The sequence below is a fragment of the Mandrillus leucophaeus genome, unplaced genomic scaffold, assembly GCF_000951045.1.
Source record: "Mandrillus leucophaeus isolate KB7577 unplaced genomic scaffold, Mleu.le_1.0 Scaffold393, whole genome shotgun sequence".
Lineage (NCBI taxonomy): Eukaryota > Metazoa > Chordata > Mammalia > Primates > Cercopithecidae > Mandrillus > Mandrillus leucophaeus.
The window spans coordinates 1,860,617-1,874,346 of NW_012104176.1; positions in this window are offsets into that span (position 1 = coordinate 1,860,617).

Consider the following 13,730-nt stretch of genomic DNA (forward strand, 5'->3'; position numbering starts at 1 on the left):
GACTTTCTCCCTAAAAACTATTGAAATTTTAAAAAATCAATGAATCCAATAGTTTTTGGAAAATGTAAATAAGATTGATGGACTGCTAGCTAGACTAATAAAGGAAAGAGAGATCTAAACACAAAATTAGAAATGACAAAGGGGACATTACCAGTGATCCCACAGAAATACAAAAAACTCTCCCTTAAAGACTGCCATGCATACCTCTATGCATATAAACTAGAAAACACAGAGGAAATGGAAAAAATTCCTGGAAATATATAACCTTTCAAGATTAAACCAAGGAGAAATTGAATCCCTGAACAGACCAATAATGAGTTCCTAATATGAATCAGTAGCAAAAAACCAACCAACCAGAAAAAGTCCACAAACAGATGGATTCAGTCTAATTCTATCACATGTATAAAGAAGAGTTGGTATCACTCCTACTGAAATTACTCCGAAAAAATTGAGAAAGGATTCATCCCTTAATAATTCTATGAAACCAGCATCATACTGATATCAAAACCTGGCAAAGACAACAAGAAAGCAGACTTTAAGCCAATATCCTTGACAAACATAGACACAAATTTATCAACAAAATATTAACAAACTGAATCCAGCAGCACACCAAAAATTTGTCCACCATCATCATGTAAGTATATTTTATCCCTGGCATGCAAGGTTGGTTCAACATATGTGAAAATCAATACATGTGATTCAACACATGAACAGAACTAAAAAGAAAACTCGTGATCATCGCAATAGATGAAACAAACAAACAAACAAAAAACCACCTTAGGATAAAATTCAAAATCTCTGCTCAACTTCAAACTCTAATACAAGGCTACAGTTAACAAAACAGCATAGTACTGATAGCAAAACAGACACAGAAACAAATGGAACATGGTAGAGAACCTAGAAATAAGACCACACACCTACAACCATCTTATCTTCAACAAAGGTGATAAAAACAAGCAATGGAGAAAGGATTCCCTATTCAATAAATTTGCTGGAATAACTGACTAGCCATATGCAGAATATTAAAGCCGGACCCCTTCATTACACCATATACAAAAATTAACTAACGATGGATTAAAGACTTAAATGTAAAATCCAAACCCATAAAAATCCTGGAAGATAATAGCATTCTGGACATAGGAACAGGCAAAGATTTCATGAAAAAGATGTCAAAAGTAATTGTAACAAAAGCAAGAATTGACAACTGGGGTCTGATTAAACTGAAGATGTTCTGCATAGCAATAGAAACTGGCAACAGAGTAAACAGACAATCTGTAGAATGAGAGAATTTTTTTTGCAAATTGCATCTGACAAAGGTCTAATATCCAGCAGCTATAAGGAATTTAAACAAATTTATTAAAAAAAAATTAGGCAACCCATTAAATAGTGGGCAAAGGATATGAACAGACACTTTTCAAAAGAAGACATACATGTGGCCAACAAAGGAAAAAAAAAACTCAGTATCACTGATCATTAGAGAAATGTAAATCAAATCCACAATGAGATACCATCTAACATCAGTCAGAATGGCGATTATTAAAAAGTCAAAAAAATAACAGATGCTGGCAAGGTTACAGAGAAAAAGGAATGCTTCTACACTGTTGGTAGGAGTGTAAATTAATTCAACCATTGTGGAAAATGGTTCCTCAAAGGCCTAATAAGAGAAGTACCGTTTGACCCAGCACTCCCATTACTGGGTATATACCTAAAGAATATAAATTTTTCTGTCATACAGACATAGGCACGCATATGTTAATTGCAGCACTGTTCACAATAGCAAAGACATGGAATCAACCTAAATGTCCATCAATGGTAGAGCAGGTAAAGAGAATGTGGTACATATACACTATGCAGCCATGAAAAACAAGTCACGTTCTTTGCAGAAACATGGATGGAGCCGGAGGCCAGTATTCTTTGCAAAGTAAACAAATACTGCATGTACCCATTTATAAGTGGGAGCTAAATGATAAGAACATGTGGACATAAAAAGGGGAACAGCAGACATTGGGGACTATCAGAGGGTGAAGTATGGGAGGAGAGAGAGGATCAGGAAAAAATAATGGGTACTCGGCTGAATACCTGGGTGACAAAATAATCTGTACAACAAATTCCCATGACACAAGTTTACCTACATAACAAACCTGTATGTGTACCCCAAACTTAAAAGTTTTTTAAAAAGTAGGTTTCTGGTTTAGGTCTAGCACATTAAAAGTGGCCACAAGACAGTGGTGATTTTTGGCTAAGTGTGTCAGCTAAGGAGATATAACCAGTTGTAAATTTAGCTCGCTACTTCTCAGTAGCCTCAGATTCTCCATCTTAAAATGAGCTGATTTCCATCTTAAAATGAGCTGATGAGCCCAGTAGCCTCAGATTCTCCATCTTAAAATGAGCTGATTTCCATCTTAAAATGAGCTGATGAGTCCAGTAGCCTCAGATTCTCCATCTTAAAATGAGCTGATTTCAACCTTTCAATAGACTACCTTGATATGTTTATGTGCTTAAAGTATTTGGAGAAAACACAGACTTAGGTAAGCAATGTATATGTTAGTTAATATTATTATAATTTGACTTCATACCCAGAACTAGAATCAAAAAGTAGAAGTTTCTGGGAATAAATTTCAACTTGCTACAAAAAGCTAATTTAAAAGACAATAGAAAGATGGAAGTAGATGAGCTCCTCATCACTAGGGTATCCAAGGAACCTGAATTTTTCTAGACGGAGTCTCACTCTGTTGCTCAGGCTGGAGTGCAGTGGCACAATCTCGGCTCACTGAAACATCTGCCTCCCGGGTTCAGGTGATTCCCCCACCTCAGCCTCGCGAGTAGCTGAGATTACAGGTGCCCACCATCACACCTGGCTAACTTTTGTATTTTTAGTAGAGATGGGGTTTCCCCATGTTGGCCTGGCTGGTCTCAAACTCCTGACCTCAAGTGATCCATCCCACTCGACTTCCCAAAGAGCTGGGATTACAGGTGCGAGCCACCACACCTGGTTACCTTGGTATGGATTCTGAAAGTTCTATTTACTCACTGGATTGCTGTCAGATTAACCTGCTGGAAATTGACTTTTAGTATTGAGATTTTGTGCTTCTTTGTAATGTTTATCAACTATGATCACTGTAAGGCTAGCTAGTTCATGAAAATGAGAAAGTAAAGGAGTTAGAATAGTAAGGTGTAGTATAAAGAGACAAAGGTTTAAGGCGGCAGACAATTTGACCTTGTGATGTAGGAACTTGGAAACATTTAAGGGCTTTGAACCTTATGGAGAGAGAAAGGAAGAGACAAAGGGAGAAAAAGAGATTCTGGCATATACTGTGTATAACAAGCAATTAGAACCTATGAAGTACTATGGATGAGGGTTGCATTTAATATGAGGAGGAGGAAGTATTTCATACTCCAAAGGCATGGAGTATGAAACCCTGTCCAAGATGACCTAGAATTAAACAGGCAAAAATCAGGACATTGCTTTGCTGGAGGAGCCCAGTCAATTAGGAGAAGCAAGCCCAGGAAAAGAGGAGTTGGGTCTGAAGGTGAAGCTAGTTGCTGCATAAATCTGCCTGAGAACTTCAGAAACAGTTTTGCTTCCTTTTTTTGAGAAACAGCTCTATCTGGGTTTCCTAGCCATAGCAGCAGTAAAAACAACAACAAAAATGCAGGTGAAATAAATAACACCTCCACCCCACATTTCAGCTGTCTCTGGCCACAGTACTATAGAAGCCATCATTCTTAAAGAGTGTCATCTTTTATTTATTAGCAACATGAAACATCCTGGAGGTAACTGAATTATGCGATCAATGTTAATGCTAATCAAAGTGATCAACGTTGAGTGTTCTCTTCTCCACATGGTGTGGCCCTTGCTGCTCCCAAGATGTCAATTGCATGATTTGTACATAGCCCTAATTTGCTGATTACACTGATCTTCTTAGTTCCTGCTATTCTGAGTTCTTACCCCTTTGCTATCTTTGCTTTTAGTTCAGCGTTGATATTAGGGAAATGCCATTAGGAAAAACAAAGTATTCAAAATAAAATACAGCCAGATACATTTTAGAGGTTAAAATAAGTGCATCTTTTGAGTATCCAAGTTGTTAACCATTAGATATTTAATAAATAATCAGACCAAGAGGAAAACTGATTTTAAAAGATATACATTTATTTCACATGTATGTCTCAGTCAAAATTTAACTGGACTCGATAAGTCACATGCCAAGCACAGAAAATTACTTTCTAAAATAAATGCATTTTATTTTATTCATTCTCAGATGAGTAAAAATTCATACATAAATGTGTTAGAATATCAATGCATAATATTCTTTTTTTTTTTTTTTTAGACAGAACAGAGTTTTGGAATCAGAGGAATGATTCAAAGGATGTTAAAAGAGAAGAAAAGCTAATGCACACAATTGGTGTAAATTCTCTCCCATTGCACCAAAACAAGAAGCATATCTACTATTCCCTCTCCTTTACGGTCCCAAGTTAAATGGAACAAAAGAAAAATCTCGTTGGGACACGGTGGCTTACGCTGGTAGTATCAATGCTTTGGCAGGCCGAGGCGGGCGGATCACGGTGGTCAAGGAGTTCGACCAGCCTGGACAACATAGTGAAACCCTGTCTCCACTAAAAATACAAAAATTATCCAGGCATTGTGGCGCACGTCTGTAGTCCCAGACTACAGACTGCAGTCCTCCTGCCTCGGGAGGCTGAGGCAGGAGAATCGCTCCAACCCAGGAGGCAGAGGTTGAGGTGAGCCAAGATCATGCTACTGCACTCCAGCCTGGGCAACAGAGCGAGACTCTGCCTCAAAAAAGAAAAGAAAAATCTCTGTCAGTTACTGTGCTGCATGACCTTGGACACTTTATTGCTCGACTCTGAGCACCAGGGCCCTCTTATGGAAAATATCTGTTTCCCAGGTGCTTGTGAGGATAGAACAGTTGGCAAATGGGAACTCCCCTGTGCAATGCGGTGAGAGCACACAGTCAGAGCTCTCGGTAATTGTTCTCTTTTCCCTTTCTATTTATGGCTCCTAGACCTCACTGCTTCACTCCTTGATATTCATAATGTCTTGACTTTAGCAACACAATGATGTGCTTTGGGTTAGGAGGTAAACGGTTGAGACATATTCCAGGCTCTGCTGCTCACTATGAATGGTTCAATTTTGGACCTGAGTTTGCTGGTGTATTTGTTTCTTACATTTACACTGTTGATACAGCTGTGAATTGAAAAAAGCCTCTACCATGATATGCTGTGTTTAAGAAATCACCTTTGTTGTTACTGTTTATATTATAAAGTTATTTCTTGCTTAATATTTTAATTTAGATTTTAAAAAGACAAGTATAGCAGAAACAAAAATTAGTCATAATTCCAGTTTATTATTAACATTTTGATGTCTTTTTTTCTGGCCTCTATCTATGTGCCCATACATGCAACATAGAGATGGATATAGATACACACAAAAATACCACATACATACATATAGATGTTATATGCCTGTATGTGAAAATGGATATACATTTTCAAATATGCATAAATGTACATATACATACATATGTATGTATACACACAAATATTAACATGCAAATATATAAAGTATGTATATGTAAATAGTGGATATGTATCTATGACCTAATAGATTGTTTCCACTTTCTGTATTATTAATACTGTTATAACCTAGATATTATCATCTTTCATCTCAATTTGTATTGTAATCCTAAGGTGGATTTCAAAAAGTAGACTCATGGGTCCTAGGCAGTCTAATATTTAGCTCTTATGGATTCAAAGGGTGCATCTGTCAGGATTCGTTTGGGCTGCTCAGTGGTAATGACATATCAACGGTTTAATATTTTGAATTGAAACTATTTTCTAAGGGTATGGACATTTTAAATGTGTTGCTTTTCAAAAGAGATTTTTACATTTCAATTTGCATGACCAAGCTGAGCTGGGAAAACAAAATCTGCCAGGTTATCTTGGAGCTCTCTGCTTGCAAGCACACGAACCACAAGTTTATCATGGGGGTTTAATCAATAGAATAGAATGTACAAATATTAAATTTTGTAGATTACTCACAAAATTGAAAATATCCCTTAAAAAAGCATTCTTTCTGGTACATTTCCATATCCCAGGCTCACACCAGGCACCCAGAGAACCAAATGGTTCCTTGTGTTCTGTAGTCTCCCACCAGTCCAGCCCTGTGGACCCTACTTCCTGCTGTATGGGGGTCACCGGTCTTGGTTTCTGATGTCAAACACACCCTCGTCTCCATTCCCAACTTACATTGGTTCTTCAGAATCTACTCCACTCTTATTTGCTGAGCAAAGAACCCCAATTTTTAGGTCTTCTTTGTGAACTGCCACCTTACTTTGCCTCTCCTCTTCTCTAAAGAGGTGAAAATCCAATTCATGCAATGCAAGGCAGCACACCAAACACCTTTATCTTAGCTTCCCTTCACAAGGCTTCACTGACTCTTATCTTAGAGCAGGCTTGTTTTCCAATTAGTGGCTAATAGACAAAACTATCTGGATATCCTCAGAGAAATGTAAAAGGGTACTGCTATTTTTATCTGCAATATATATATGTATATTCCGAAGGCTACATACAAGCCTGCACCAGAGCATTTCAAATTTACCAAACTATTATGCAAAGGCTAAAGAGTGAATAAATGAATGAATGGACACATCTTTATTTTTCTATGATCATCTTCCTCAAGTATCCTCACCCAACAGAGGTATAGAGGTTGACCTAACCTACTAATTGTGAATATATCCCTCTTCTTTCTATATAGGTCAGTCTCTGTGCTGTAAATATTTCTTGAAGACATTCTTTTTGCTATTGCCTCCTTACCAAGATGGCAGCTGAAAGGAGGAGAAAGTTTTTAGCCTTTTTTTATTGGTAGAGGTGTTCTACCTGGCTTCTGTCTCTTTTTGGTGTGCTTTCCTCAGCAGGGCAGCTGGTTCTGGGTGAGTGCTATGCAATGCCTTTTGAGATGTACTTCTGGTCCAGTCTCTGGGTTTCCTACTGATAGATATTGCTGCTGTCTGCCTCAGAGGCTCCTGTGGTCCATTTGTTTGGCATGGCCAGAGGTCTTAGCCTCACCTCAGTTATCTGGTTCTGTGGATGCCTCCAGAGAGCAGACTGTGACAAGCAGACTATCCCCGATGTCAGTGCTGCTCTGTTGCCCTCAGTTATGGAGCCACATCACTGCTGTCAGAGCACTTCTCCCTGTTAAGTTTTCCAACCAGTCCATCAACTGTCTTATCATCCTCTGCTCAATTACCCCCCTACACACTTGTCAGGCCCTTTCCACTCAGGAGCTCAGGGTCATGCAGCTCTGAAATGTTAACTTGGGCTTAGCTTATACCATCGTTCTTCAATTTCACTTCTCCATGTTGGAGGGGAGCCGTACAACACAGAACTTCTGTACAGACTATAAAAGAAGAACTCATCAAAGCTCTGTGCCTTTTATCTTTCTTTGTTTATGATGTCTCTTCCCCTCGGTGAGGGAGGTCAAGAGATCTTTCTTTCACTCACTCTTCCTTCTCCTCCCCACAAATCACCAGACTGGAAGAACCAGCTTTTCTTTTTCTCCTACTGTCTTGCAGTGACTTTTGCCTTGTTATATTTTCCTTTTTCTCTGGAAGACCAAAACCTGAAAACTTACTTTTAATGGTAGATAGGATGAAAAAAGGGAAATAAGCTTATAAGTAATAAATATACATGAATTTGAATTTTAGAAATACTACTTTTTAATTACCTGTTTTATTCATGTTGCTTTCCTGGCATACTAAAAGGAGAGATTAACTTATAAGATGCTCCATGAAGTAGTCTATTGAAGTTAGGGGAAGACGAATACCCAGGTCTCATACCAAAATAATGTCACACTTATACGACATTGTCATATGCCAGGTTCTGTTCTAATTGTGCTACATATATTAATTCACATTCTCAAAACAATCCTACAAAGTAGGCACTATTATTTTCACTACTTTAAAAGTAAGGAAGAAAAAGTATGGAGAAGCTATTTATCTAAGGTCAAACAGCTAGTTAATATAAGAACTAGATTTCAACCCAGACAATTTCCTTGTTTGGAAATTCCAGCAGAGACAAAGCCAAGATTATGCATATATTTAAAAATAATAAGCAATTCACATGGAAAATAAAAGATTTGAGGTTTTCATTGAACATGAATTCTATATAAAAAAGCCAATAATAAAATGTAGCAGATAAAATAATCACAATGAATCTTAACCACAGTAGCCAGCAGTTAAAACAATCACAATGAACCCGAATCAGCAGAAACTGAAGCAGAGAGTGGAACTCACAAGAAGGAGAAGCTATTCCATATTCTTCACTGGACATAGCATAGCTGTGGTACTAGGATTTATCCTTGAGACTACACACAATGAGAGATACCAGGACAACGAGGTCCACTCAGATGAGGGCAACCCGAGTAAGAAGGGTAATGAAAACCAATTTCAAATCATGTATTGACATATCTGAGGGTATTTAAACTGGAAAAGAGAAAAATCAGGGAAAATGATAGTGATCCCTAAACCCTTATAAATCAGTAAGAAAACAAAAATAGATTTGCTTTGTGCCATGGAAGCTGCAGTTCTCCCACACATCTCCCAGCAGGGACACACTTCTTTTTAGTCATTTGGGAGGTGAATCCCAACTGATGTGTTACTGAAAACAATGAAAGACTACAAGTCTGTGATTGAGACTCACTTGTTATAAATTAGAGATTCCAGTTTGCTCCCATAACATCACTTTTATTAATTCATTCTTTATTGAAAGAGATCCTGGTAAAAGTATATCCACTGGAATGTCACATAAACTCAGTTATACTCAGCAGAGTATTTCTCATATGTAAACCTCTTAAGAAGGTAAAGCTACTGTCTGGGATTTACATGGAGCTGGACTTTAATATTAATATAACAACATTGGATCTAAGAGTGGAAGGGTTATAACGTAACATGAAAATTAATAATAATTAGATAGATCCTGACACACTGAGGTTGTCTTTTGTTTTTTCAATAATACATTTTTACTGAAAGAAAAAAGAACTTTCTCACACCTTCTCCTGCTTTTAGCTCTAGTATTCACCTTACTCCTTCTTTCTATTTGTTGCATACAGCCCAGCCTTTCCCAAAGTGCAGAAGGCATGTGTGGCATATGGTTTTCACAGACATAGGGAATAGATTTAGTTTGTGGCACATAAAACTCAAATCAAATAAAAAATATAATCTCAATTTTCTTTCTGTCCTTCTGTCCAAGAGAAATTCTCAGTTTAGTGCTACCCATCTTTAATATTCTTGAATGCTTTCATATCTTACTGTGCTCAAACTTTTTCAGACAACCATACCTAAATAATTGTCGTGTTTTCATTGCATCTTTTATATGGTTACTTTCTATGTAGCTGACATTACACTAGTAACAGAAACCTTTCCTTTTGATATAAAGTTATTTGAACAAAAGAGTAAATTAGCGTAAAGAAAATCAAGTAATGGCACCGTTGGTACAGGACATGACCATATTGGAGAAGGTGGTCTGATAACAACTGTGTTATGGGATCTTTGGGGTGTTGATGTTCTGGCTGGAAACCTCTATGGCCACAGTGCCTTTGTCCGAGTTCTTGTCTTGCATCCAGGAAGAATGAGGTAGGCAGACAAGTGAAGGATGAACAAGATGAAGATGAGCTTTATTGAGTGTTACAACAAGTAAGAGGAGACCCACAGTGGGTAGCTCTCTCTGTAGGCAGGTCATCCATCAGGTGTTCCGTTCTCAGCAGAGAGGAGGCCCTGAAGTGGGTAACTCCTTTCTGCAACTGGTCACCCTGAGGTGTGCAGCTCTCAGGGACAGGAGGCCTGGAGAGAGTGGCTCCGCTCTGCCAGCAGGGCTTCTCTGCAGCTCTCAACAGAGAGGGTGCTCTCTCTACCCTTAACGTCCTCTGGCTGTTCTCTGCCATGCTCTGACTGAGCCCAGGGTTTTTACGGACCTCAGAGAGGATGAAGTGTGTGCCAATTGCTCCATGGGTGGTCATGGGCAGTCAGGAAGAGGCATCATAAGTCACTATCGTTGTCTGCAGGACTGTCAGCCCATCCCCCAGCCTTCAGACCCTCCTTAACCTGAAGATGGGGCCTTACTGGGGACCCACCCCCCTGCACCTAGGAATCAATCTGCCTCCCACTGCCATTTATAGCCCCTGGGGCTAGGCCCCAACCCCCTCTGAAAGATCGAAGCAGTCACCTGGAGCAGAGAGAGGCCAGTCAGTGGCAGCAGACCCCCCTGAGCCTGCAGGGTGTGGGGAAGGGGGTCCTTCCTGGGGCCCCCGAGGGTGCAGACTGCAGAGACACCCAGGTCTTGTCCCTAGGGAAGCTCCGGCCCCAACTCTGAAAGGGCGGGGCTCTCATTGGCTCCATGAAGTGTGCGGCCTCAGCCCCTCCTCCCTGCCGCAGCCATTATGATGGCAGCAGCCACCACCATCAACTGGACTTTAGGAAACACTGGACAGTCTTTCTAAAACCATCTACCTTCAATATGCTAATACTGGGATGGGGAGCTGAGCTTGCTGTTTGCTGTACTTTGAGTGAGTCCCCCAGAATTCATGGGTTGGAATTTCAGTTCCAAATGTGGCAGTGTTGGGAGATTGGGCCTTTAAGAGGTAAGTCAGTCAGAGAAATCAATGCTGCTCTGGCAGCACTTGGCTAATTCTCATGGGAGTGACTGAGACCTTGCTCTTGCTCTCATGAGACTGAATCAGCTACTGAAAAAGTAGCTTATTATAAAGTAAGGTCACCCCTCTGTTTTGCCCCTTTTGCAACTTCCACTTCCTTTTCTGCTATTCTGCCTCATTATAATGTGGTACAAAAGCCCTCACCAAAAGCTGCCACCATGCTGTTGGACTTCACAGCTCCAAAACCATGAGCAAAGTAAACTTCTTTTCTTTATACATTATCTAGTCTCAGGTATTCTGTGATAGCAACAGAAAACAGATCAAGATGCTCTAATTATTCACTTATACCTCTATTCTTAATTAGATGATCTTTTTTCCTGCCTCATTTATACAAAGTTTCTTATGACCCTTCCAAATAATCAATAACTATTCCTATTAGAGAACATGGCCTGGTGTATTTAATTGCCTGTTAACCAGTCTATCTATTCCTCGAGAATGTCAAAAGCATACATCTTGACTTGTTATTCCTGTGAAATGTGTGTAGTATACACTAGATTGTCAGAAACTTTGACAATAAATGAATAAAACTGCCCATAAATAGAATCATGATTTTCATACCCCATCTAAGCACTCACATACATTTTTCTCATCTTATATGCAATATTCTGCTACTTATTTTACACTTTGATACCTTCATGCAACAAGACATATAATATTCTGCTTTTAGATTATACACTTGTGTAATGTACTTATACTTCCAAAATGTTTAGGTTTTCTGTGTCAGTTTTCTGTGTTATTAGTGCTTAAGATTTTAGAGGCCAAAGTAGGAACTATGTGAAACTTTCCTTCCCATCAAGAAAAATGTTCTAACAAACTAATCATATCATGAGTGCATTCAACTATGTGCATTTACTCCTTAATAAAATGACCAATTATGGTGAGACTTAAACAAGTTCTACACTTTGACATTGCTTTCTAGTAAGTAAATAACTGTACTATGTGTTTGTTTTAAAGCTCAGAGACTGAACCGTAAAATTGAGGAAATCCATTTAGAGGTAAATTATTGAAATACCATTTAAAGAATAAAAGAAAAATAGTATTCTAAAATTTGTGACATACTGTACTTACTTCCCAACTTTCAACTGTGCTTAATACTTATTTGGTTTATGCTTGATTTATGAAATGCAGTATTTCCAATCTTAGGGAAGACAAGGGTTTTTAATACTTCTGACATTCTGCCATTTCTCATGCCATGTTCTCGAACTTGGGGCCTGAATGCTTGGTTTATTAAGACTGCTTCTAAAGCTGACCACTTTTTTATTATACATTTCCTACCACTTTGTTGGAAAAGTGTTCTACCTCCCCAAGTAAAAATGATTCCCACTGCTCATCCACAAAGTCATGGGAGTGTTGAAATCTCACTTCTTTCTCAGTTCTGAGCATCTAAAATTTATCTAGGGTGACAAAACCATCACAAGCTTAGCAGCTGGTCTGCCAGAGTATCCCTTCTCAGAATGGCATATTATTCCCTATTCGTTGTTCCCGATGTGGTAATTCATCTTTTAATAAACGTTTCCTGTGTTTTTGAAGCCTTTTCTTCCTCTTCTCCAACCCTCACTTGTTTTATTTCTTCTTATATGTTCTAAGATAAGAAAGAGCATATTTCTCTTGAGAAACAATCCAAGCATGAGGATAGTAAAGCAGTAGCTTTCAAGTACTGAGAGAAAAAACTGTCAACCTGGAATTTTATATCTAGTGAAAATGTTCTTAAAAAACAAAGGCAAGATTTCTGGTTTTAACTCCAACCAGAGAGCTCGGAAGTCATCACTTTTGTTCTTACAATAAGAAAAAAGCCGAACAAACTAAAAATCAACAACTTTTCTGAGAGCCATCAGAGGATTAAGGTGACAGAGTAAAGTGCCGTAACAAAAACTGGAGAGACAGGAGAATATACAAAATCACAGCCCCAAACCACCTAACCTATAACAGAAGCTACTGGAGCCAGAAAGTGGTGGGAACACTTAAAAGGCAATTGTGAATAACTGCTGAAGGCTGTGGCCTACACTGAAGTTGAGAAGCTACTAGAAGCTGCAGCCTAAGATCCTGGCCCTCGATGCACATTTTAATGGACTTTGCCTCCAGATGTTAATAAGGTTCTCAGGATCCAAAAGACATTCCCTCCAGTTTCAATTAGGGTGAGAAAAATGTAGCCATTTCAAATACACCCAGAACATTCATCGTAACAAAGTCTTGCTCTTCAAGAAAACCTAGTTTTACCAGGGCCTTGCCTACCTGGAGGAAAGGCAATTAGTCAACTCCATCCTTCTCTAGCTTTCCTGACTCACACTAAGGGGGGCGGTGGGGAAAGGCTAAGAAACTCTTCTGAATGTCACAACTCAGAAATTCAGTCCAACAAAAAGTTAAAGTTTTAATTATAAGATTATAGAATGCTTTTCTTCCCTCAGTCCTTACCACCACATCAACATAACTTCAGTGTAATAACAGTAGATTATTACTATGGAAAGCACTGCAAGACACGGACTCGATTTAGGTGTTCTTAGGGCAATCCGAAGACAACAGGAAAACCAAACAAAGATAAATAGGGACACTGAAGAAAACTGAAGCTTTTTACATGTAAATATACTGTAAATATTAAACATAGCCTAGTCCCTAGCAATATCAACGTAAAACCTCACACTAAAAGTCTTTTTATCTCAGTTCTTATCATGCAATACATCATGTCCACAGTTCAATTACAAGTACAAGACTAGCTAAAAGCAAGGAAAAACCCCAATCTCTGAGGAGACAAAATGAGTATCAGGACAAGGATAAGAGCCACAGACTTTCAAAATATCACATAGAAAATGTAAAACAACCATGATAAACATCTTAAATTCATTAATTAAAAAAGTACAGCCAAGCGCAGTGGCTCACGCCTGTAATCCCAACACTTTGGGAGGCCGAGGTGGGCAGATCACGAGATCAGGAGATCGAGACCATCCTGGCTAACACAGCAAAACCCCGTCTCTACTAAAAATACAAAAAACTACCCGGTCGTGGTGGC